Here is a 23,297-nt window from a genome sequence, read left to right as displayed (position 1 = left end):
TCACCTCTCTCTCCCCCTCACCTCACCCTCTCTCTCCCCCTCACCTCACCCTCTCTCTCTCCTCACCTCACCCTCTCTCTCCCTCACACCGCCCTCTCTCCCCCTCACCTCCCCCTCACCTCCCCCTCTCTCTCCCCCTCACCTCACCCTCTCTCTCCCTCACACCGCCCTCTCTCCCCCTCACCTCACCCTCTCTCTCCCCCTCACCTCACCCTCTCTCTCCCCCTCACCTCACCCTCTCTCTCTCCCTCACCTCACCCCCCTCACACCGCCCTCTCTCTCGCACCTCTCACTTTCTCCCTCAATTATTCTTCCCGCCAGCGGAGCCTGTTCACGGGCGGATTGTTTTGCCGCAGGTGGCTGAAGAGCGACACAACCGGATTGATGTAGCTGGATGTTGAATATGTTCACTGAGATCGCTCTCCTCCCACCTCACTCCCTCCACCCCCACTCTCTCCACCCCGACACCGTGTCCCCCTCACCCCTGGGGGTGGAGAATCTCCGGCACTATATCACCTCGCGGAGCTACTCGGCTCGGGCGGGTGGGCGTGATGTGCCGGGGTGCGCGCGCAGCCCCGCCAGCCAACGGGCAGTCCTGATGTGGACACGTGCATTCCGACAGCCAATGAGCGGTCTGTGTCCTGGCCCCGCCCCCCCCCCCGGCGGCCATTTTGTTGCGCGGCAAGCCGCCATCTTGCAGCCGCTGGGTCAACAACAACAATGAGCGGGTGGAGGATGAGAGAGAGAGAGAGTGGAGCGGGGGCAGCCGTGGGAGCAGCAGTCACCTCTGTCCCAGGAATACATCCCTCACCCTCACTGCTGGGGAGGCAGGGCTATCTGCTGATTGACAGGCTCTGACCAATGACAGCGGTTTGGGGGCGGGCCTACCAGAATCTTCCCAGCCAGAGTTAGGAACCCCAGGGCAAGATCTCCAGGTTAAATTGTGTTTTATGAACTTATGCTTCAGAGATATTTCTGTCTCAATTTACAAATCCGAACCAAACCTTCGCTTGTTACAATAGCCCACTCACAATGCTGTTTTAACGTTGCTATGCAATGGGAAGACCAACTTCTCTTTCAAAGCTTCACACATTTTTACTGGTTTCTATCAAGAGACATTTTCATCCAGAAGATGGATTTCAAAGTAGCAAATTATCTCAAATGAGAGAGATTTTGTATGTGTCAAAGCTGCAAGTCACCACCAAGTGACTATAACCATAATTCTGTTCAGCATAGACTCAATCTCTCCTCATACGCTAATCCTGCCATCCCAGGAATCTGTCTGCTAAACCTCCTCTTCGCTCCCTCCAGAGTAAGAACACTCTTCCTTGTATAAGGAGACCAAAACCACACACAATATTCCAGGGGTGGTCTCACCAGAGCCCTGTATAACTGCAGCAAGTCTCACAATACCAGGTTAAAGTCCAAAAGATTTATTTGGTAGCACAAGCCACTAGCTTTCAGAGCGCTGCTCCTTCATCAGGTGAGTGGGAGTTCTGTTCACAAACAGGGCATATAAAGACACAAACTCAATTTACAAAATAGTGGTTGGCATGCGAGTCTTTACAGGTAATCAAGTCTTAAAGGTACAGACAATGTGAGTGGCGAGAGGGTTAAGCACAGGTTAAAGAGATGTGTATTGTCTCCAGCCAGGACAGTTAGTGAGATTTTGCAAGCCCAGGCAAGTCATGGGGGTTACAGGTAGTGTGACATGAACCCAAGATCCCGGTTGAGGCCATCCTCGTGTGTGGAACTTGGCTATCAGTTTCTGCTCAGCGATTCTGCGTTGTGTGTCTTAAAGGCTGCCTTGGAGAACGCTTACCCAAAGATCAGAGGCTGAATGCCAGTGACTGCTAAAGTGTTCCCCAACAGGAAGAGAACACTCCTGCCTGGTGATTGTCGAGCGGTGTTCATTCATCCGTTGTCGTAGCGTCTGCTTGGCCTCCCCAATGTACCATGTCTCGGGACATCCTTTCCTGCAGCATATCAGGTAGACAACGTTGGCCGAGTTGCAAGAGTATGTACCGTGAACCTGGTGGATGGTGTTCTCACGCATCATCTCACGTTCTCCAAGGCGACCTTCACGACACACGACAACGCAGAATTGCTGAGCAGAAACTGATAGCCAAGTTCCACACACGAGGACAGCCTCAACCGGGATCTTGGGTTCATGTCACACTATCTGTAACCCCCACAACTTGCCTGGGCTTGCAAAATCTCACTAACTGTACTGGCTGGAGACAATACAGATCTCTTTAACCTGTGTTTAACCCTCTCACCACTCATTGTCTGCACCTTTAAGACTTGATTACCTTTAAGACTCGCATTCCAACCACTATTTTGTAAATTGAGTTTGTGTCTTTATATGCCCTATTTGTGAACAGAACTCCCACTCACCTGATGAAGGAGCAGCGCTCTGAAAGCTTGTAGCTTGTGCTACCAAGTAAACCTGTTGGACTTTAACTTGGTGTTGTGAGACTTCTTACTGTGTTTACCCCAGTCCAACACTGGCATCTCCACATCATAACTGCAGCAAGACATCCTGTTCCTGTACTCAAATCCACTCGCTATGAAGGCCAACATACCATATTTGCCTTCTTTACTGCCTTTACCTGCGTGCTTACTTTCAGCGACCAGTGTAGGAGGACACCTCGGTCTCATTGCACATTTATGGTCAGATAGTAATCTGCTTTCCTGTTTTGTTACCAAAGTGGATAACCTCACATTTATCCACATGATACTGCATAAGTCAAACATTTACCCACTTGCTCAACTTGTCCAAATCATGATGAAGCATCTCTATATCCTTCTCATAGCTCACCCTCCCACCCAGCTTTGTGTCATCTGAAAATTTGGAGATATTACATTTAGTTCCCTCATCTAAACGATTAATATATGTTATGAATAGCTGGGTCCCAACACTGATATCTGCGGTACCCCACTAGTCACTACCTGCCATTTGGAAAAAGATCTGTTCATTCCAACTCTTTGTTTTCTGTCTGCCAACCAGTTTTCTATCCATCTCTATATACTGACCCCAATGCATACTAATCTCTTGCTTGGGACTTTGTCGAAAGCCTTTTAAAGTCCAAATAAACCATATCCATTGGCTCCCCCTCATCAACTCTACTAGTTACATCCTCAAAGAATTGCAGTAGATTTATCAAGTATGATTTCCCTTTCATAAATCCATGCTGACTCTCTAATTCTGCCACTATTTTCCAAATGTTTTGCTAGAAAATCTTTGATAATGGATTCTGGAATTTTCCCCACTACTGACATCAGGCTGACTGGTCTATAATTCTCCGTTTTCCCTCTACCTCCCTTTTTAAATAGTGGGGTTACATTAGATACTCTCCAATCTGTGGGAACTGTTCCAGAAGGAGACTGGGGGAGATAAAGTAAATTTTTAAAAAAGAAATATGAAAGGATTTTTATAACAAAGGCAATGTGAAAAATGGCTTTCTAAACAATTAGAAAGTACATAGATGTGAGCCTCCTGTTTCAGTAGCAATCACACTAATTGCTATAGCAGGCCTCTGCTTCGCTCTTTTCCATTAAACATCACAACTTTGTGGACTTTTTACCTTAACGAAGGGACAAAAGCAGAAACAACATATTGAATGTTGCTGGAGAGAAACAAAAATAAATACACACCACACTGAGAAAAGCACCACAGTAACTTCAATATGTTTTTTAAAAAGAAAATACATAATATAAAGAGAAATTATGAGCGGCGAGACCTTTGATAAGGTTCCATCTTTGGGGCTGTCTTTGACTTGCCCCGGTCAAACATTCCCTCTAATACGACAAAGCCCCCTCATGCGGCACGCTGGCACAGTGGTTAGCACTGCTGCCTCACAGTACCAGAGACCCGGGTTTGGTTGACTGTGTAGAGTTTGCATGTTCTCCCCGTGTCTGCGTGGATTTCTTCTGGGCGCTCCGGTTTCCTCCCAGACTCCAAAGATGTAGGGGTTAGGTGAATTGGCCATGCTAAATTGCCCCTTAGTGTCAGGAAGACTAGTAGGGTAAATATGTGGGGTTACAGGGATAGGGCCTGGGTGGGATTGTTGTCAGTGCAGATTCAATGGGCCAAATGGCCTCCTTCTGCACTGTAGGGATTCTGTGATTCTATGTGATCCGCCATCCAAAGACTGTGGGCCCCTGACTAGTTATTTTTTTTAACGATTTGCAATTTAAAAGGAATCTACTCTTTTAAAAAAAAATTACATTCTATGTCCAGGTGAGGGCAGCACCCTCCCAAATGAATCTCTATTTGGGGCGGCACGGTAGCACAGTGGTTAGCACTGCTGCTTCACAGCTCCAGGGACCTGGGTTCGATTCCCAGCTTGGGTCACTGTGTGTGTGGAGTTTGCACATTCTCCTCGTGTCTGCGTGGGTTTCCTCCGGGTGCTCCGGTTTCCTCCCACAGTCCAAAGATGTGCGGGTTAAGTTGATTGGCCATGCTAAAATTGCCCCTTAGTGTCCTGGGATGCGTAGATTAGAGGGATTAGCGGGTAAAATATGTAGGGATATGGGGGTAGGGCCTGGGTGGGATTGTGGTTGGTGCAGACTCGATGGGCCGAATGGCCTCTTTCTGTACTGTAGGGTTTCTATGATTTCTATATTTTCCAAGGTAAGCTACTAATGGATATGAATGAGAATGGGAGTAGTGAATGGGGAGTAAACGGAGCCAAAAACCTGGATATTTGAAGAATCTGGGGAAAACTCAGGAGAACAGGACATTTAGTGAAAACCGGGACATCTGGTAACATTATCCATGCAGCCTGTCAAGCCTGCTCTACCATTCAACAGGATGATGGCAAATCTTGGGCTTCAACTGCACTTTCAGGCCTGCTCCCTATATCCCTTCATTCACTGAGGGATCAAAAATCTATCTCTATCAGCCTCAAATATTTTCAATAATGGAGCATCTGCAACCCTCTATGGCTAGAATTCGGAGTGTGGAGTTGCTTGGACAGGATTCCTCCCAGATTCCTGCCCCTCTCCAATGTGTGGAGATGCCGGCGCTGGACTGGGGTAAACACAGTAAGAAGTCTCACAACACCAGGTTAAAGTCCAACAGGTTTATTTGGCAGCAAAAGCCACTAGCTTTTGGAGCGCTTGCTGCTCCTTCGTCAGGTGAGTGGGAGTTCTATTCACAAACAGGGCATATAAAGACACAAACTCAATTTACAAAATAATGGTTGGAATGCGAGTCTTTACAGCTAATCAAGTCTCAAAGGTACAGACAATGTGAGTGGAGAGAGCATTAAGCTCAGGTTAAAGAGATGTGTATTGTCTCCAGACAGGACAGTTAGTGAGATCTTGCAAGCCCAGGCAAGTCATGGGGGTTACAGATAGTGTGACATGAACCCAAGATCCCAGGTGAGGCCATCCTCATGTGTGCGGAAATTGGCTATCAGTCTCTGCTCAGCGACTCTGCGCTGTCGTGTGTCGTGAAGGCCGCCTTGGAGAACGCTTACCCAAAGATCAGAGGCCGAATGCCCGTGACCGCTGAAGTGTTCCCCAACAGGAAGAGAACACTCTTGCCTGGTGATTGTCGAGCGGTGTTCATTCATCCGCTGTTGTAGTGTCTGCGTGGTCTCCCCAATGTACCATGCCTCAGGACATCCTTTCCTACAGCGTATCAGGTAGACAATGTTGGCCGAGTTGCAAGAGTATGTACCGTGTACCTGGTGGATGGTGTTCTCACGTGAAATGATGGCATCCGTGTCAATGATCCGGCACGTCTTGCAGAGGTTGCTGTGGCAGGATTGGGTGGTGTCGTCACTGTTCTCCTGAAGGCTGGGTAGTTTGCTGCGGACAATGGTCTGTTTGAGGTTGTGCGGTTGTTTGAAGGCAAGAAGTAGGGGTGTGGGGATGGCCTTGGCGAGATGTCCGTCTTCATCAATGACATATCGAAGGCTCCGGAGAAGATGTCGTAGCTTCTCTGCTCCGGGGAAGTACTGGATGAGGAAGGGTACTCTGTCCGCCGTCTCCCGTGTTTGTCTTCTGAGGAGGTTGGTGCGGTTTTTCGCTGTGGCGCATCGGAACTGTCGATCGATGAGTCGAGCGCCATATCCCGTTCTTATGAGGGCATCTTTCAGTGTTTGGAGATGTCTGTTGCGATCCTCCTCATCTGAGCAGATCCTGTCTATAGCGCCCTGTTTTTACCACAAAGCTAGTCCCAATTGCCCTCATTTGGCCCATATCTCTATACCCATAGAAATCATAGAAACCCTACAGTGCTGAAGGAGGCCATTCAGCCCATCGAGTCTGCACTGACCACAATCCCACCCAGGCCCTACCCCCATATCCCTACATATTTACCCGCTAATCCCTCTAACCTACACATCTTAGGACACTAAGGGGCAATTTTAGCATGGCCAATCAACCTAACCCGCACATCTTTGGACTGTGGGTGGAAACCCACGCAGACACGAGGAGAATGTGCAAACTCCACACAGACAGTGACCCGAGCCGGGAATTGAACCCAGGTCCCTGGAGCTGTGAAGCAGCAGTGCTAACCACTGTGCTACCGTGCCGCCCGTCTTATCCATTTTTAAAATTCATTTGTAGGACACGGGCGTCACTGGCTGGCCAGCATTTATTGCCCATCTCTAGTTGCCCTTGAGAAGATGGTGGTGAGCTGCCTTCTTGAATCACTGCAGTCCATGTGCTGTGGGTTGACCCACAATGCCAGTAGGGAGGGAATTCCAGGATTTTAACCCAGCGACTGCGAAGGAACGGCAATATATTTCCAAGTCAGGATGGTAAGTGGCTTGGAGGGGAACTTGCAAGTGGTGGTGTTGCCATGTATCTGCTGCTCTTGTCCTTCTAGATGGAAGTGGTTATGAGTTTGGAAGGTACTATCTAAAGAACTTTGGTGAATTGCTGGAGTGCATCTTGTAGATAGTACACATTGCTGCTACTGAGCATTGGTGGTGGAGGGAGTGGATGTTTGTGGATATCTTGCCAATCAAGCGGGCTGCTTTGACCTGGATGGTGTCAAGCCTCTTGAGTGTTGTTAGAGCTGCATCCATCCAGGCAAGTGGGAAGTATTCCATCACACTCCTGACTTGTGCCTTGTAGATGGTAGATAGGCTTTTGGGGAATCAGGAGGTGAGTTACTTGCCACTGTATTCCTAGCCATGTAACTGTCTAAATGCTTTTTAAAAGACAAAATTGTACCCGCCTCTACTACCAACTCTGGCAACTCATTCCAGAAACTCACAACCCTCTTATAGACCTCTATAAATTTACCCCTAAGTCTCCTAAACTCCAGGGAATAAAGTCTCAGTCTATCTTGCCTCTCCTTATAACTCAAACCATCAAGTTCCGGCAACATGCTAGTAAATCTTTTCTGTACTCTTTCTAGTTTAATAATATCCTTTCTATAATAGGGTGACCAGAACTGTACACAGTATTCCAAGTGTGGCCTTACCAATGTCTTGTACAACTTCAACAAGACGTCCCAACACCCTCCAACCTACACATCTCAGGACACTAAAGGGCAACTTTAGCACGGCCAATCAACCTAACCCGCACATCTTTGGACTGTGGGAGGAAACCGGAGCACCCGGAGGAAACCCACGCAGACACGAGGAGAATGTGCAAACTCCACACAGACAGTGACCCACTTCCATCTAGAAGGACAAGAGCAGCAGATACATGGCAACACCACCGCTTGCAAGTTCCCCTCCAAGCCACTTACCATCCTGACTTGGAAATATATCGCCGTTCCTTCACAGTCGCTGGGTCAAAATCCTGGAATTCCCTCCCTCATGGCATTGTGGGTCAACCCACAGCACATGGACTGCAGTGATTCAAGAAGGCAGCTCACCACCATCTTCTCAAGGGCAACTAGAGATGGGCAATAAATTCTGGCCAGCCAGTGACGCCCGTGTCCTACGAATGAATTTTTAAAATGGGTAAGACGGGCGGTCTTGTATTCAATGTTCTGACTAATGAAACCAAGCATGTCAAATGCTTTCTTCATCACCCTGTCCACCTGTGACTCCACTTTCAAGGAGCTATGAACCTGTACCCCTAAATCTCTTTGTTCTATAACTCTCCCCAATGTCCTACACTAACTAAGTCCTGCCCTGGTTCGATCTACCAAAATGCATCACCTCACATTTATCTAAATTAAACTCCATCTGCCATTCGTCAGCCCACTGGCCCAATTGGTCAAGATCCCATTGCAATCCTAGATAACCTTCTTTCCATGCCTCCTAAATTCTCACCCAAATCATTAATATAAATGACAAATAACAGTGGACCCAGCACCGATCCCTGAGGCACACCGCTGATCACAGGCCTCCAATTTGAAAAACAAACCCTCTACAACCACCCTCTGTCTCCTGTCATCAAGCTAATTTTATATCCAATTGGCTACCTCACTCTGGATACCGTGAGATTTAACGTCATGCAACAACTTACCATGTGGGAGGACAGAAAGCAGAAAACTATAGGCCAGTTAGCTTAACATCTCTGGAGAGTTGATGGAATAATTTTTCCAGTCCAGCCAGCGGCGGTTTTGTGGCCAGAGGATGTCACAGAGTTATATAGTGCAGAAAAGGCCCTTCGGCCCATCGCGTTTGCACCCACAATAGGGTGGCATGGTGGCCCTGTGATTAGCACTGCTGCCTCACAGCGCCAAGGGCCCAGGTTCAATTCCCGGCTTGAATCTGTGCGGAGTCTGCACATTCTCCCTCGTGTCTGCATGGGTTTCCTCTGGTTTCCTCCCACAGTCCGGGTTAGGTGCATTGGCCATGCTAAATTCTCCCGCAGTGTACCCGAATAGGTGCCGGAGTGTGGCGACTAGGGGATTTTCACAGTAACTTTATTGCAGTGTTAATGTGAGCCTACTTATGATTAATAAATAAACTTTAACTTTTACAATAACTACCACTAAAGTTGCGCTAATTTTATTTTTTTGCACTTGTCCCATATCTTTGAATGTTATGATGTTTTAAGTGCTCATCCAAATTTTTTTAAAGGTTGTAAGGTTTCCAGCCTTCACTACCTTCCCAGGGAGTGCATTCCAGATTCCCACCACCCTCAGTGATTTTTCTTTCTCAAATCTCTTCTGAATCTTCTGCCCCTCACCCTAAAACTGTGCCACCTCGTGATTGACCCCTCAACTAAGGGGAACAGCTGCTTCCTATTCACCCTGTCCATATCCCTCAATCTTATACACTTCAACCATTTCACCCCTCAGCTTTCTCTGCTCTAAAGAAAACAACCAAGCCTATCTAGTCCCTCCTCATGGCTCAGCTGTTTCATCCTAGACAACATCCTGGTGTACCTCCCCCATACCTTCTCTCGTGCAATCACATCCTTCCTATAGTGAGGTGACCAGAACTGCACACAGTACTCTGGCTGTGTCCTAACCAACAATCTGTACAGCTCCAATATTACCTCCTTGCTCTATGCCATGAGTGATAAAAGCAAATGTCCCAAATGTTTTAACTACTCTATTCACCTGTTCTACCACCTTCAGGGATCTGTGAATAAGTACCCCAAAATCCATCTGTTCCTCTGAGCTACCCTGTGTCCTGCCATTCATTAAATACTCCCTTGTCTTTTTCTTCTTCCAAACTGCATCACCTCGCACTTACCAGGGTTAAATACCAGCTGCCCCTGCTCTGCCCATCTGACCAGCTGGTCTATATTTTCTTGTAACCTATGACCTTCTTCACTATTAACCACCCTACCAATCTTGGTGTCATCTGCAACCTTGCTTCACGTTCTTACTGACATGAGACTCACTGGTATGTAACATGAAGTGAGTAGGCAAATGGTGCAGCTCCAGCAACAATCATGAAGCTTGACACCATCCAGGACAAAGCAGCCCGCTTGATTAACACCACATCTACAAACATCCACTCCCTCTACCACTGACGCTCAGTAGCAGCAGTGTGTACTATCTACAAGATGCACTGCAGCAATTCACCAAAGATCCTTAGATAGCACCTTCCAAACCCACGGCCACTTTCATCTAGAAGGACAAAGGCAGCAGATGCATAGGAACAGCACCACTTGCAAGTTCCCCTCCAAGCCACTCATCATCCTGACTTGGAAATATATTGCCGTTTCTTCGCAGTCGCTGGGTCAAAATCCTGGAATTCCCTACCTGACGGCATTGTGCGTCAACCCACAGCAGGTGGACTGCAGCAATTCAAGAAGGCAGCTCACCACCACCTTCTCAAGGGCAACTAGGGATGGGCAATAAATCTTGGCCAGCCAGCGACACCCATGTTCCACGAATGAATTTTTAAAAATTTAAAATGTGTGAAGTTGTGAAATGGTTCATTTTGGCAGGAAGAATAATAAAGATGGTGAGAGATTGCAGAGCTCTGGGATTCAGAGGAATCTGGGTTTTGTCCTGGTTGAGATGGGAAGGAAAATAAATACATAATCGACTTTAACTGGGTCGCACAGTGGTTAGCACTGCTGCCTCACAGGACCAGGGACGCGGGTTCGATTCCGGCCTTGGGTGACTGTGTGGAGTTTGCACGTTCTCCCCATGTCTGTGTGGGTTTCCCCTGGGTGCTCCGGTTTCTTCCCACACTCCGAAAGATGTGCTGGTTAAGTGCATTGCCATGCTAAATTCTCCCTCAGTGTACCCGTACAGGTGCCGGAATATGGCGACTAGGGGATTTTCACAGTAACTTCATTGCAGTGTTAATGTAAGCCTATTAGTGACACTAATAATCTGTAGAAATTATCATTTTTATTAATGGACAAGGGTTTCCATGACTAGCCGTGACTCATAGCAAGAGGAATTTCAAACTATCAGAGACTCAATCTGTGTTAAAAGGTGTTAATGCCCAATTTGACTGGTGACAATTGAATTTCAAAGAAATACATCCACCCTTTTCACATTTCCAAGGCACAATTCCAGCGCCGGAAACATTTGCTGGAATTTTATCATCGCACCTGCCACGGAATCTGAGTGGGCGAGGAGCCGACAATGGAAATGTCTGTTGACGTCGGGTGGGAATTTCCGGTCTCGCTCAAGCGAGGCCGCAAAATCCTGCCCAGTATGTCTGTCGCAACCAGTTATGGCCAAAGGCAGCTATTGGCTCCTAATATCCCAAGGTGGTGTTAATGGCCTCACCATTACCTGCTCCAAAACACAATAAGTTTCAACCAAGAGTCTTGTTTCGTTAACCTGATACAAGTGTCACATGACCTAGACTAGAACTGTCTGAATTCCTTTCATTAATAAGTTGGAACAGTTTCTGTTTGACCTTCAAAGAGAATAACTCCAGGCAAATAGCCTAGTGCTGTCTACCATCTTATCATCAAACAGGTTGCAGCAGAAAGAACTCTGTCCAAGTTCAAGTGCCTGGCTGTCATCTACCATGTGAACTATTGGAACATTGGAACTGGTGAGTTATAAGGAGAGGCTGAATAGACTGGGACTTTTTTCTCTGGAGCGTAGGAGGCTGAGGGGGTGATCTTATAGAGGTCTATAAAATAATGAGGGGCATAGACAAGGTAGATAGTCAATATATTTTCCCAAAGGTAGGGGAGTCTAAAATTAGAGGGCATAGGTTTAAGGCGAGAGGGGAGAGATACAAAAGTGTCCAGAGAGGCAATTTTTTCACACAGAGGGTGGTGAGTGTCTGGAACAAGCTGCCAGAGGAAGTAGTAGAGGCGGGTACAATTTTATCTTTTAAAAAGCATTTAGATAGTTACATGGGTACGATGGGTATAGAGGGATATGGGCTAAATGCGGGCAATTGGGATTAGCTTAGAGGTTTTAAAAAAGAAAATAAGGGCGGCTAAGACAAGTTGGGCCGAAGGGCCTGTTTCCATGCTGTAAACCTCTACGACTCTATGGTGCCTTCAAGACAATTCAATTCTGCATGTCTTCTCCCCTCATGCAAGTCTCACTTCTGGAAAGACAGATCATCCTGCGGCAGGCAACCGAACTACCCTCTGAAGAAACCCTCACTTTTGAGTCTGGATTCTGTACTCACGTAAAACCACAACTTGTATTTTAATTGTGGTCTGGCCTGTATCCCTTTCTTTCTCTTATCCCTCTTTTATTGTCCAAATTGTTCCACAGGAGCAGGCTGAGGGTAGGGCAGTGTGTTTGTGCATGTGAATTATTTATTTATATTTCAGTTAAATTTGTGTAAGAAAATCGGAGGTTTTTTTAAAATCCAAAACAGGAAGTAGGCCCAGGAGAAGCCTGGGAAGGTTTTTGGAGGGTTTAAAAGCAGGCCACACTTTTGAGCGGGCAGCGTCGGGAGCGGGCAGGGGAGTGAGCAGGGAGTAGAGTGTGAGCTCTAAGGGCTTTGGCTCACAGGGCTTCGGGGAAAGGGCAAGCAGGGGTGAGTTTCTTTTTTTTTTTCATTTCTAATTTACTTTTCTCTGTGTACCTTGGTAGAAAGGGTGAAATATGAGTGTTAAGCCAGTGTGTTGTTCGCAGTGCAGTATGTGGGAGGTCCTGGATGCACCTGGCCTCCCGGACATCCACATCTGTGAGGGGTGTGTCGAGCTGTGTTCCTGAGGGCCCGTGTTAGGGAGCTGGAACAGCAGCTCGAGGATCTTAGGCTGTTAAGGGAGAATGAGGAGGTGATAGACAAGAGCTATCATCAGGTGGTCACACCAGGGCCACGGGTGGAGGCCAAGTGGGTGACGGCCAGGAAGGGTAAAGCTCGGGTGATTGAGAGCACCCCGGTGGGTGTGCCCCTACACAACAAGTACTACTGCCTGAGTACTGTTGGGGGGGACAGCCCATCTGGGGGAAGCAGCAGTGGCCGTGTCTCCGGGGTGGAGTCCGGCTCTGTAACTCAGAGGGCTAAAGAAAAGAGGAGGAAGGCAGTATTAATCGGGGAGTCAACAGTCAGGGGGACGGACAGGCGATTTTGCGGAGGCAGGCGGGAGTCTCGCATGGTGGTCTGCCTCCCTGGGGCTGGGATCCAGGATGTCGCTGGGTGAGTCCCAGAAATCCTGAGGTGGGAGGGAGAGGAGCCGGAGGTAGCGGTACATGTTGGTACCGCTGATGTGGGTAGGAAGGGGGAAGGGGTCATGAAAAGAGAGTATAGGGAATTAGGGAGACAGCTGAGAAGGAGGAAAGCAAAGGTAGTAATCTCAGGATTGCTGCCTGTGCCACAGGAAGGTGAGGGCAGGAATGGAGTGAGGTGGAGGATGAATGCGTGGCTGAGGGACTGGTGCAGGGGGCAGGGATTCAGGTTCCTGGACCATTGGGACCTCTTCAGGGGCAGGTGTGACCTGTACACAAAAAACGGGTGGCACTTGAATCCCAGGGGGACCAATATTCCTGGCAGGAAGGTTGGCTAAGGCGACTGGGGAGAGTTTAAACTCGATAGGTTGGGGGGAGGGGATCAAAATGAGGTGACTGAGAGTGAGGAAGGTAGCTCGCAAACAGAGAAGGGTTATAGGCAGTGCAAGAGGGCAGATGGACAGGGAATAGAGAAGGGGAGAGCTCAGACCAAAGGATTGAGATGTGTTTACTTTAATGCCAGGAGTATAGTGAATAAAGGGGATGAGCTCAGAGCATGGATCGATGCCTGGAAGTATGATGTGGTGGCCATTACGGAGACTTGGATGTCTCAGGGACAGGACTGGATACTCCAGGTGCCGGGATTCAGATGTTTCAGGAAGGACAGGGACGGAGGCAAGAGAGGGGGTGGAGTGGCACTGCTGATCAGGGATAGTGTCACAGCTGTAGAGAAGGTGTATGCTGTGGAGGGATTGTCCACCGAGTCTCTGTGGGTGGAAGTTCAGAGTGGGAAGGGACCGGTCACTTTGCTGGGAGTTTTCTATAGGCCGCCCAATAGTAACAGGGAGGTGGAGGAGCAGATAGGGAAACAGATCCTGGGGAGATGCAGTAATAGCAGAGATGTTGGGATGGGAGACTTTAATTTGCCAAACATAGATTGGAATATTCCTAGGATAAGGGGATTGGATGGGGAAGAGTTCGTTAGGTGTGTTCAGGAGGGTTTCCTGACACAGCATGTGGACAAGCCTACAAGAGGAGAGGCTGTACTTGATCTGATACTGACCAATGAACCTGGACAGGAGTCAGATCTCTCAGTGGGAGAGCATCTTGGGGATAGCGATCATAACTCTATCTCCTTTAGGCTTGCATTGGAAAAAGAGAGGATCAGGCAAGCTAGGAAAGTGTTTATATGGAGTAAGGGGAAACATGAAAACATTAGACAGCAAATTAGAGGAGTAAATTGGAAGGAGGAATTCTCGGGGAAATGTACTGAAGAGAGGTGGCAGTTTTTCAAGGAATGTCTGTCTAGAGTTCTACAGGACAACGGGCAGACAGGGAGGTGTTGGTCGGTTAAAGGAACCGTGGTGCACAAAAGCTGTGCGGGACCTAGTCGAGAAGAAAAGGAAAGTGTACAAAAGGCTCAGAGAGCTTGGCGAAGATAGGGATTTAGAAGAGTATACGGCTTGTAGGAAGGGAATAAAGAAGGAAATTAGGAGAGCCAGAAGGGGTCACGAGAAGGCCCTGGCAGGTAGGATTAAGGAGAACCCTAAGGCGTTCTATAAATATGTGAAGAGTAAAAGGATGAGACGTGATGGAATAGGGCCTATAAAAGGTGAAGGCGAGAAAGTCTGTACGGAACCAGTAGAAATGGCAGAGGTGCTCAATGAGTATTTTGCCTCGGTTTTCACAGAGGAGAAGGACCTGGGTGGATGTACTGCGGGCGTGCGGTGGACTGAAAGGATTGAGTATGTGGACTTTAAGAAAGAGGTTGTGCTGGAATCTTTGAATGGCATCAAGATAGATAAGTCACCGGGTCCGGATGGGATGTACCCCAGGTTACTGTGGGAGATGAGGGAAGAGATTGCAGAGCCTCTGGTGATGATCTTTGCATCGTCGATGGAGACGGGAGAGGTGCCGGAGGATTGCGGATGTGGTTCCTATTTTCAAGAAGGGGAATAGGGATAGCCCAGGAAATTACCGACCGGTGAGTCTAACCTCAGTGGTTGGTAAACTGATGGAGAAGATCCTGAGGGACAGGATATATGAGCATTTAGAGAGGTTTAGTATGTTCAAGAATACTCAGCATGGCTTTGTCAAGGGCAGATCGTGCCTTACGAGCCTGGTGGAGTTCTTTGAAAATATGACTAAATACATTGACGAAGGGAAGGCGGTAGATGTGGTTTATATGGATTTTAGCAAGGCGTTTGATAAGGTCCCCCATGCAAGGCTTCTAGAAAAAGTGAGAGGGCATGGGATCCAAGGGGCTGCTGCCCGGTGGATCCAGAACTGGCTTGCCCCAAAGGAGGCAGAGAGTGTGTATAGATGGGTCTTTTTCTAAATGGAGGTCGGTCACCAGTGGAGTGCCTCAGGGATCTGTTCTGGGACCCTTGCTGTTTGTCATTTTCATAAATGACCTGGATGAGGAAGCGGAGGGACGGGTTGGTAAGTTTGCCGACGACACGAAGGTTGGTGGGGTTGTGGATAGTCTGGAGGGATGTCAGGAGTTACAGAGGGACATAGATAGGATGCAAGACTGGGCGGACAAGTGGCAGATGGACTTCAACCCAGATAAATGGGTCGTGGTCCATTTTGGTAGATCAAATGGGATGAAGGAGTACAATATAAAGGACGGTAGAGGATCAGAAGGACCTTGGGGTCTGGGTCCATAGGACTCTAAAATTGGCCCCGCAGGTGGAGGAGGTGGTTCAGAAGGCGTATGGTGTGCTGGCCTTTATCAATCGAGGGATTGAGTTTAAGAGTCCAGGGATAATGATGCAGCTATATAAGACCCTCGTCAGACCCCACTTGGAGTACTGTGCTCAGTTCTGTTCGCCTCACTATAGGAAGGATATGGAAAAGATTGAAAGGGTGCAGAGGAGATTTACAAGGATGTTGCCTGGATTGAGTGGCATGCCTTATGAGGATAGGCTGAGGGAACTTGGTCTTTTCTCCTTGGAGAGATGAAGGATGAGAGGAGACCTAATAGAGGTGTATAAGATGTTGAGAGGCATAGATCAGGTGGACTCTCAGAGGCTTTTTCCCAGGGTGGAAATGTCTGCTACGAGAGGACACAGGTTTAAGGTGCTGGGGGGTAGGTACAGGGGAGATGTTAGGGGTAAGTTTTTCACACAGAGGGTGGTGGGCGAGTGGAATCGGCTGCCGTCAGTGGTGGTGGAGGCGAACTCAATAGGGTCTTTTAAGAGACTCCTGGATGAGTACATGGAGCTTAATAGGATGGAGGGTTATAGGTAGGTCTAGAAGGTAGGGATGTGTTCGGCACAACTTGTGGGCCGAAGGGCCTGTTTGTGCTGTAGTTTTTCTATGTTTCTAAATACAAAAATACATTGCAAAATTCCTTTCCAGACATTGTGTGTGAAGTAAACCAACCCCTTTTATTGTATCTTATCTCGCATTTACTGTGGGAAAAACACTCCAAATTTAATCATTGGGAAAATACATCACCACTGATAAAGGGGACGGATAGCAATCAAAGGAGAAATCGCGGCTGTTTAAATTAATACCCCTCTGCTCCATAACAGTATCTTCGTGCATGAATCACAAAAAACTAGTAAGCCAATATGGCAAATAATTAGGAAGGCTAATAGAATACTATTGTTTATTGTGAGGGGAATTGATTACAAACGTAGGGAGATTATGCTTCAGTTATACAGGGCACTGGTGAGACCACATCACGAGTATTATACACACTGGTCACCTTATTTAAAGAAAGATGTAAGTGTGTTAGAAGCAGTTCAGAGAAGGTTTACTAGCCTGGAATGGGTGAGTTGTCTTTTGAGGAAAGGTTGGGAAGGCGAGGCTTGAATTCCTGCAATGCAGAGGGAGATTATTTGGCCCATCAAATTTGCGCAGGCAATCCCACTCAAGCCCGTAACTCCACTTTTACCCTGTTAGTTCCCCTGACACGAAGGTCCAATTTAGCATGGTCAATCCACCTAATCTGCTCATCTTTGGAGCATGGGAGGAAGCCGGAGCACCCGGAGGAAACCATGCAGACTTGGAGAGAAGGTGCAGACTCCACACAGACAGTCACCAGAATCGAACCCAGGTCCCTAGCACTGTGAGGCAGCAGTGCTAACCACTGTGCCACCATGAAGAGGCACTAGCTGCCATGAAACAGGTGAGATTAAAGGGACCATTGAAAAGATGAAGGCAAGTTTCAAAGGTAACTGAGCGGGATATGGGAGGGAGTCCAGACATTGGCAAGGTTGGGTAGGGTCCAGACACGAGTAGTTAGAATCATTAGGGTGGGGGCTCAGTCTGGGTGTTTAAAACAGTTACTCAAACTTTTAACTTTTTTTTTCCGACTTTTAGCTCTTCTGAGTAACTATGGGTGTAAAACTGGCAGAACCACCTGAAGTTAGCGATTTGAATCACTTTGCTGGATGGTTCCCAGCGCAGAGCAATTGTCCAGGGAAAGTTAGGCCTTCTGGACAACTGCCGGTAAACCCGTAACTGGGAACTACCCAGAAGGATTCCCCAGTGCATCATTGGGGTAATCCCTGCCCCCAAATCCAATGCATTTGACAAAGTCCCACATGGCAGGTTGGTTAAGAAGGTTAAGGCTCATGGGATACAAGGAGAAGTGGCTAGATGGGTGGAGAACTGGCTTGGCCATAGGAGACAGAGGGTAGTGGTCGAAGGGTCTTTTTCCGGCTGGAGGTCTGTGACCAGTGGTGTTCCGCAGGGCTCTGTACTGGGACCTCTGCTATTTGTGATATATATAAATGATTTGGAAGAAGGTGTAACTGGTGTAATCAGCAAGTTTGCGGATGACACGAAGATGGCTGGACTTGCGGATAGCGAAGAGCATTGTCGGGCAATACAGCAGGATATAGATAGGCTGGAAAATTGGGCGGAGAGGTGGCAGATGGAGTTTAATCCGGATAAATGCGAAGTGATGCATTTTGGAAGAAATAATGTAGGGAGGAGTTATACAATAAATGGCAGAGTCATCAGGAGTATAGAAACACAGAGGGACCTAGGTGTGCAAGTCCACAAATCCTTGAAGGTGGCAACACAGGTGGAGAAGGTGGTGAAGAAGGCATATGGTATGCTTGCCTTCATAGGACGGGGTATAGAGTATAAAAGCTGGAGTCTGATGATGCAGCTGTATAGAACGCTGGTTAGGCCACATTTGGAGTACTGCGTCCAGTTCTGGTCGCTGCACTACCAGAAGGACGTGGAGGCGTTAGAGAGAGTGCAGAGAAGGTTTACCAGGATGTTGCCTGGTATGGAGGGTCTTAGCTATGAGGAGAGATTGGGTAAACTGGGGTTGTTCTCACTGGAAAGACGGAGAATGAGGGGAGATCTAATAGAGGTGTACAGGATTATGAAGGGGATAGATAGGGTGAACGGTGGGAAGCTTTTTCCCAGATCAGAAGTGACGTTCACGAGGGGTCACGGGCTCAAGGTGAGAGGGGCGAAGTATAACACCGATATTAGAGGGATGTTTTTTACACAGAGGGTGGTGGGGGCCTGGAATGCGCTGCCAAGTAGAGTGGTGGAGGCAGGCACGCTGACATCGTTTAAGACTTACCTGGATAGTCACATGAGCAGCCTGGGACTGGAGGGATATAAACGATTGGTCTAGTTGGACCAAGGCGCGGCACAGGCTTGGAGGGCCGAAGGGCCTGTTTCCTGTGCTGTACTGTTTGTTCTTTGCTGGGGAGACAGGAAATTATACTCCATAATTTAAGGCATGAAATTGCTAAATTTACCTCCTGCTGCAATTTCCCACCTCCAGCTCAGCGCTCTGGAAGTAGTGAGATGGTGTGAAGTGGCAAGTGAGTGGGTCAGTAAGGTAGGGGGGCGGGGGGGGGAGGTGGCGAGTGGGAGGGTCAGTAAGGAGGGAGGGAGGTGGCGAGTGAGAGGGTCAATAATGCAGGGGGCGGGGAGAAGTGGTGAGTGGGAGGGCCAATAAGGTGGAGGGGTAGTGATGAATGGGAGGGTCAGTGAGGTGGGAGTGGGAGGGATGTGTGAAGCAGAAGTCCCACCTTGCCGCCTCTCTCCTAACTCCTTGCACTTTTGATGCGCGTTATCATACACGAGGCTTGATGCTCGGGAAATAAAGGCTTTTATTTACTGTAACAAAGCAGCTAACAATTATATACACGATCCCAGACTGAGGGGCTCCAGCCAGAGCAGGGACCTTTATACCTCTCCCAGGAGGCGGGGCCTGACTGGGATGTACCACAACACTACAATACAAAGGTGTAACAACCCCACCCTAACCCCAACAGCATCAAGTAGCACAACCCATCCCTAACCCAACAGCAACATATGTACATACTTGTAGTACTGGCCAGACCCTGTCAGGGGGACCGCAACGTCGTTGTGACCTCCTCAATACCGGTGGTGACACCGGAGCAGGCACTTGCGGTGGCGTTCTCCCCAAGGCGATGTCCAGCTGTTCCTCCACAGACTCACAGGCCGGTTGACCCTGAGGTGATGGTAATCCATGGAGTCCCGACACGCCCTGAAGTGGCGACCATCCTCTGGACTCAGGCAAGCTGTGCACGGGAGTAAAAGGGTTAAGCAATGGTCCCGATGCTGCCCGCGCCGTGTCCGGGGGGGAAACAAGAGTTAAGGGGTTTGTAACAGGGGGTATGGGAGCGACAGGGGTTGCTACGTCCCCTGCTGGCGCCAGGTCTCGGATCGAGACCGTGTCCTCTCGCCCGTCAGGGTATGCCACATAGGCATACTGAGGGTTGGTGTGGAGGAGATGGACCTGTTCGACCAACGGGTCGGACTTGCGGGCCCTTACATGTCGCCCCAGGAGGACAGGTCCTGAGTACGTCAACCAAGACGGTAATGAGGTCCCTGAGGAAGACTTCCGAGGGAATGAAAACATCCTCTCGTGGGGAGTAGCATTGGTTGCCGTACACAGGAGTGAGCGAATAGAATGGAGCGCATCAGGGAGCACCTCTTGCCAACGGGAGACTGGAAGGCTTTTTGACTTCAACGCCAGTAAGATAGCCTTCCAGATTGTAGCATTCTCACGTTCCACCTGTCCGTTACCCCTAGGGTTGTAGCTCGTGGTCCTACTAGAGGCAATCCCGTATGAGAGCAGGTATTGCCTCAAGTCATCGCTCATGAACGACGAGCCCCTGTCGCTATGAATGTAGCCGGGGTACCCGAACAGGGTAAAAAGATCACGGAATGCCTTGATAACCGTGGCAGCGGATGTATCAGAGCAGGGAACAACAAAAGGGAATCTAGAGTACTCGTCAATGATGTTGAGGAAGTACACATTCCGATCTGTTGAGGGAAGGGGGCCCTTAAAATCGACACTCAGTCTCTCGAAGGGACGAGTGGCCTTGACTAACTGTGCCCGGTCAGGTCGGTAAAAGTGCGGTTTGCATTCCGCGCATACCCGACAGCTTCTTGTGATGGACCTGACGTCCTCCACCGAGTAGGGCAGATTGCGGGCTTTTATAAAGTGGTAGAGCCGAGTGACCCCAGGATGGCATAGGTCATTATGGAGAGCCTGCAAACGGTCCTCCTGTATACTGGCGCATATTCCACGCGAGAGGGCATCCGAGGGCTCATTGAGTTTCCCTGGACGATACATGATGTCATAGTTATAGGTGGAGAGTTCAATTCTCCACCGCAAGATCTTGTCATTCTTGTTCTTGCCCCTCTGCGTGTTATTAAACATGAACGCCACGGACCGCTGGTCCGTGATCAGGGTGAACCGTTTTCCCGCCAAGTAATGGCGCCAGTGCCTGACGGCCTCCACAATGGCCTGGGCCTCCTTTTCCACCGCTGAATGCCGGATTTCGGGGCCTTGGAGGGTGCGGGAAAAAAATGCAACGGGCTTGCCCGCCTGGTTAAGCGTGGCGGCCAGGGCGAAATCAGATGCATCGCTCTCCACCTGAAAGGGGATGGACTCATCAACAGCGTGCATCGTAGCTTTCGCGATGTCGGCTTTTAATTTATCGAAGGCCAATCGGGCCTCTGGTGTTAGGGGAAAAGTAGTGGACTTAATGAGCGGACGGGCTTTGTCCGCGTAATTGGGAACCCACTGCGCATAATAAGAGAAGAAGCCTAAGCATCTTCTCAGTGCTTTTGCACTAGTGGGCAAGGAAAGTTCGGAAAGGGGGCGCATACGGTCTGGATCAGGGCCAATGACCCCGTTCTCCACCACGTATCCTAGGATGGCTAAACGGCGCGTACGAAACACACACTTCTCCCTGTTGTAGGTCAGGTTCAGGCGAGATGCAGTGCGTAGGAGATTCAGGAGATTTGTGTCGTGGTCCTGCTGGTCATGGCCGCAGATGGTGACATTATCCAGGTACGGGAAGGTAGCCCGCAGCCCGTTCTGGTCCACCATTCGGTCCATAGCACGCTGGAAGACCGAGACCCCATTGGTGACACCAAAGGGAACCCTGAGAAAGTGATACAAGCAACCATCCGCCTCAAAAGCCGTGTATTGTCGGTCCTCTGGGCGAATGGGGAGTTGGTGGTAGGCAGACTTGAGGTCTATGGTGGAGAACACCCGGTACTGCGCAATCTGATTGACCATGTCAGATATGCGCGGGAGTGGATACGCATCCAGCTGCGTGTATCGATTAATGGTCTGACTATAGTCAATGACCATCCGGGGTTTGTTCCCGCTCTTGACCACCACGACCTGCGCTCTCCACGGACTACCGCTGGGTTGTATGATCCTTTCTTTGAGGAGCCGCTGAACCTCAGATCGAATGAAGATCCGATCCTCAGCGCTGTAACGCCTACTCTTAGTTGCAATGGGCTTGCAGCCTGGCACAAGATTCTGGAACAGGGAGGGTGTGGTGATCTTCAGCGTCGAGAGGCTACAGGCAATTGTTGGGCAATTTGGAGGCTGCTGTTCTCCCACCGAAAGTGAAGGGAGTGGCCCACCGTACTGTCGGGTTACACTCCTCAAGTGGACCATGAAGTTAAGTCCGAGAAGTATTGGCGCGCAAAGGTGCGGCAACACTAGGAGCTTGAAACGCTCGTACACTGTGCCTTGCACCGTTAAAGTTACCACGCAACTCCCTAGCACGGTGACAGACTGGGACCTCGATGCCATAGAAATTGTCTGTTTGACAGGTTGAATCCGGAGTCCACACCGCTTCACAGTGTCTGGGTGGATAAAGCTCTCAGTGCTCCCGCTGTCAGACAATAAATCAAGTGGTCATTTACCTGGATGTTCATCATAGATTTGTCAAGTCTATGAGGCTTGGCCTGGTCCAGGATGATCGACGCCACCGTTGGTTCATGAGCGCCACTGCAGGCAGCCGAAATCGACGAGGATGACCCCTGCTGGTCGTTCGCGGTCGGTGCCGACCAACATGGCCGCTCCCATAGGTTGCACGTGGGTGATGGCGCCAAACTCAGCGACCCCTGGTGGTCACACATCTCCGACTCCGTCGACCGTAATGGCGTCGTCCTGGCCTCGCACGTGGACGAAACTCTCTATGATTTCGACGACGAAGACCCGGGCTCTGAGGAATCGCAGGCCGCACTGCTGTTCCTAGGTTTAGATCGGCACACTTTCGAATAGTGCCCCTTCTTACCGCAGGCTGAGCACAACACAGCTTTAGCGGGACACCGTCGCCGAGTATGCTTCGCTCCCCCACAGAAGTAACACCGCGGGCCGCCCGGAGCTGCTGCCGTCGTCTGGCCCGAGTGTGAGCACGCCATTATGCAGCATTTCGAACCCGAGGGACGAGGAGGGATTGGCGACTGCTCCTGCCACGTTGTCTCCACGTGGTCTTCCGGATACAATACGAGGCTTTTGGAGGCCGTCTCCAGCATCTCCACTAGCTCTATTGCCTGGGTAAGGTCAAGGTTACCTTTCTCTAGTAGTTTAAGTCGAATGTACGACGAACCGACTCCCGCCACAAACGCATCTCGGGCGAGGTCATTCATACTCTGCTCAGCCGACACAGCCTTGCAGTTACAGCCCCTGGCTAGCTGTAGGAGCTCGTTCGCGTATTCCTCCATCGTTTCAACAAGTAGCACAACCCATCCCTAACCCAACAGCAACATATGTACATACTTGTAGTACTGGCCAGACCCTGGCTCAGTACTATCCAGTGGGAACCAACGATGGTTCACCACAACATTTCCTGAACCCAGCTGATTCTGTAAATCTGGGTCCATGCTGGATCCTTAGCAGCCAGGGTGAGCATCTGTAGCTCTGCCAGAATAACACACGCTTCAGAAACAAATATTTGTGCTTGCAGAGCTCAGGATCCCTCAGAAACTACTCAGTAGTTTACAGCAAGCTGGACAATCTCCTCAAATGGCAACTTGTCTCCTC

At 49.2% G+C, this 23,297-nt stretch overlaps 1 protein-coding gene across 1 annotated transcript in view; it reads right to left on the bottom strand.

The window, feature by feature from the left end:
• Positions 1 to 536, bottom strand: part of sycp3 (synaptonemal complex protein 3) — a 90,319-nt gene extending 89,783 nt beyond the window's left edge. Inside the window, exon 1 of the mRNA XM_078242366.1 lies at positions 287 to 536. The gene's annotated coding sequence lies outside the window, so the exon portion shown is untranslated. The remainder of the gene's footprint in view (positions 1 to 286) is intronic.
• Between the last annotated feature and the right edge of the window lie 22,761 nt (positions 537 to 23,297).

Source organism: Mustelus asterias, chromosome 25 (assembly GCF_964213995.1).
Source record: "Mustelus asterias chromosome 25, sMusAst1.hap1.1, whole genome shotgun sequence".
In the NCBI taxonomy this organism is placed as follows: domain Eukaryota; kingdom Metazoa; phylum Chordata; class Chondrichthyes; order Carcharhiniformes; family Triakidae; genus Mustelus; species Mustelus asterias.
The sequence above is the reverse complement of the archived record's forward strand: the minus strand, read 5'-3'. Positions and strand labels throughout refer to the sequence as shown.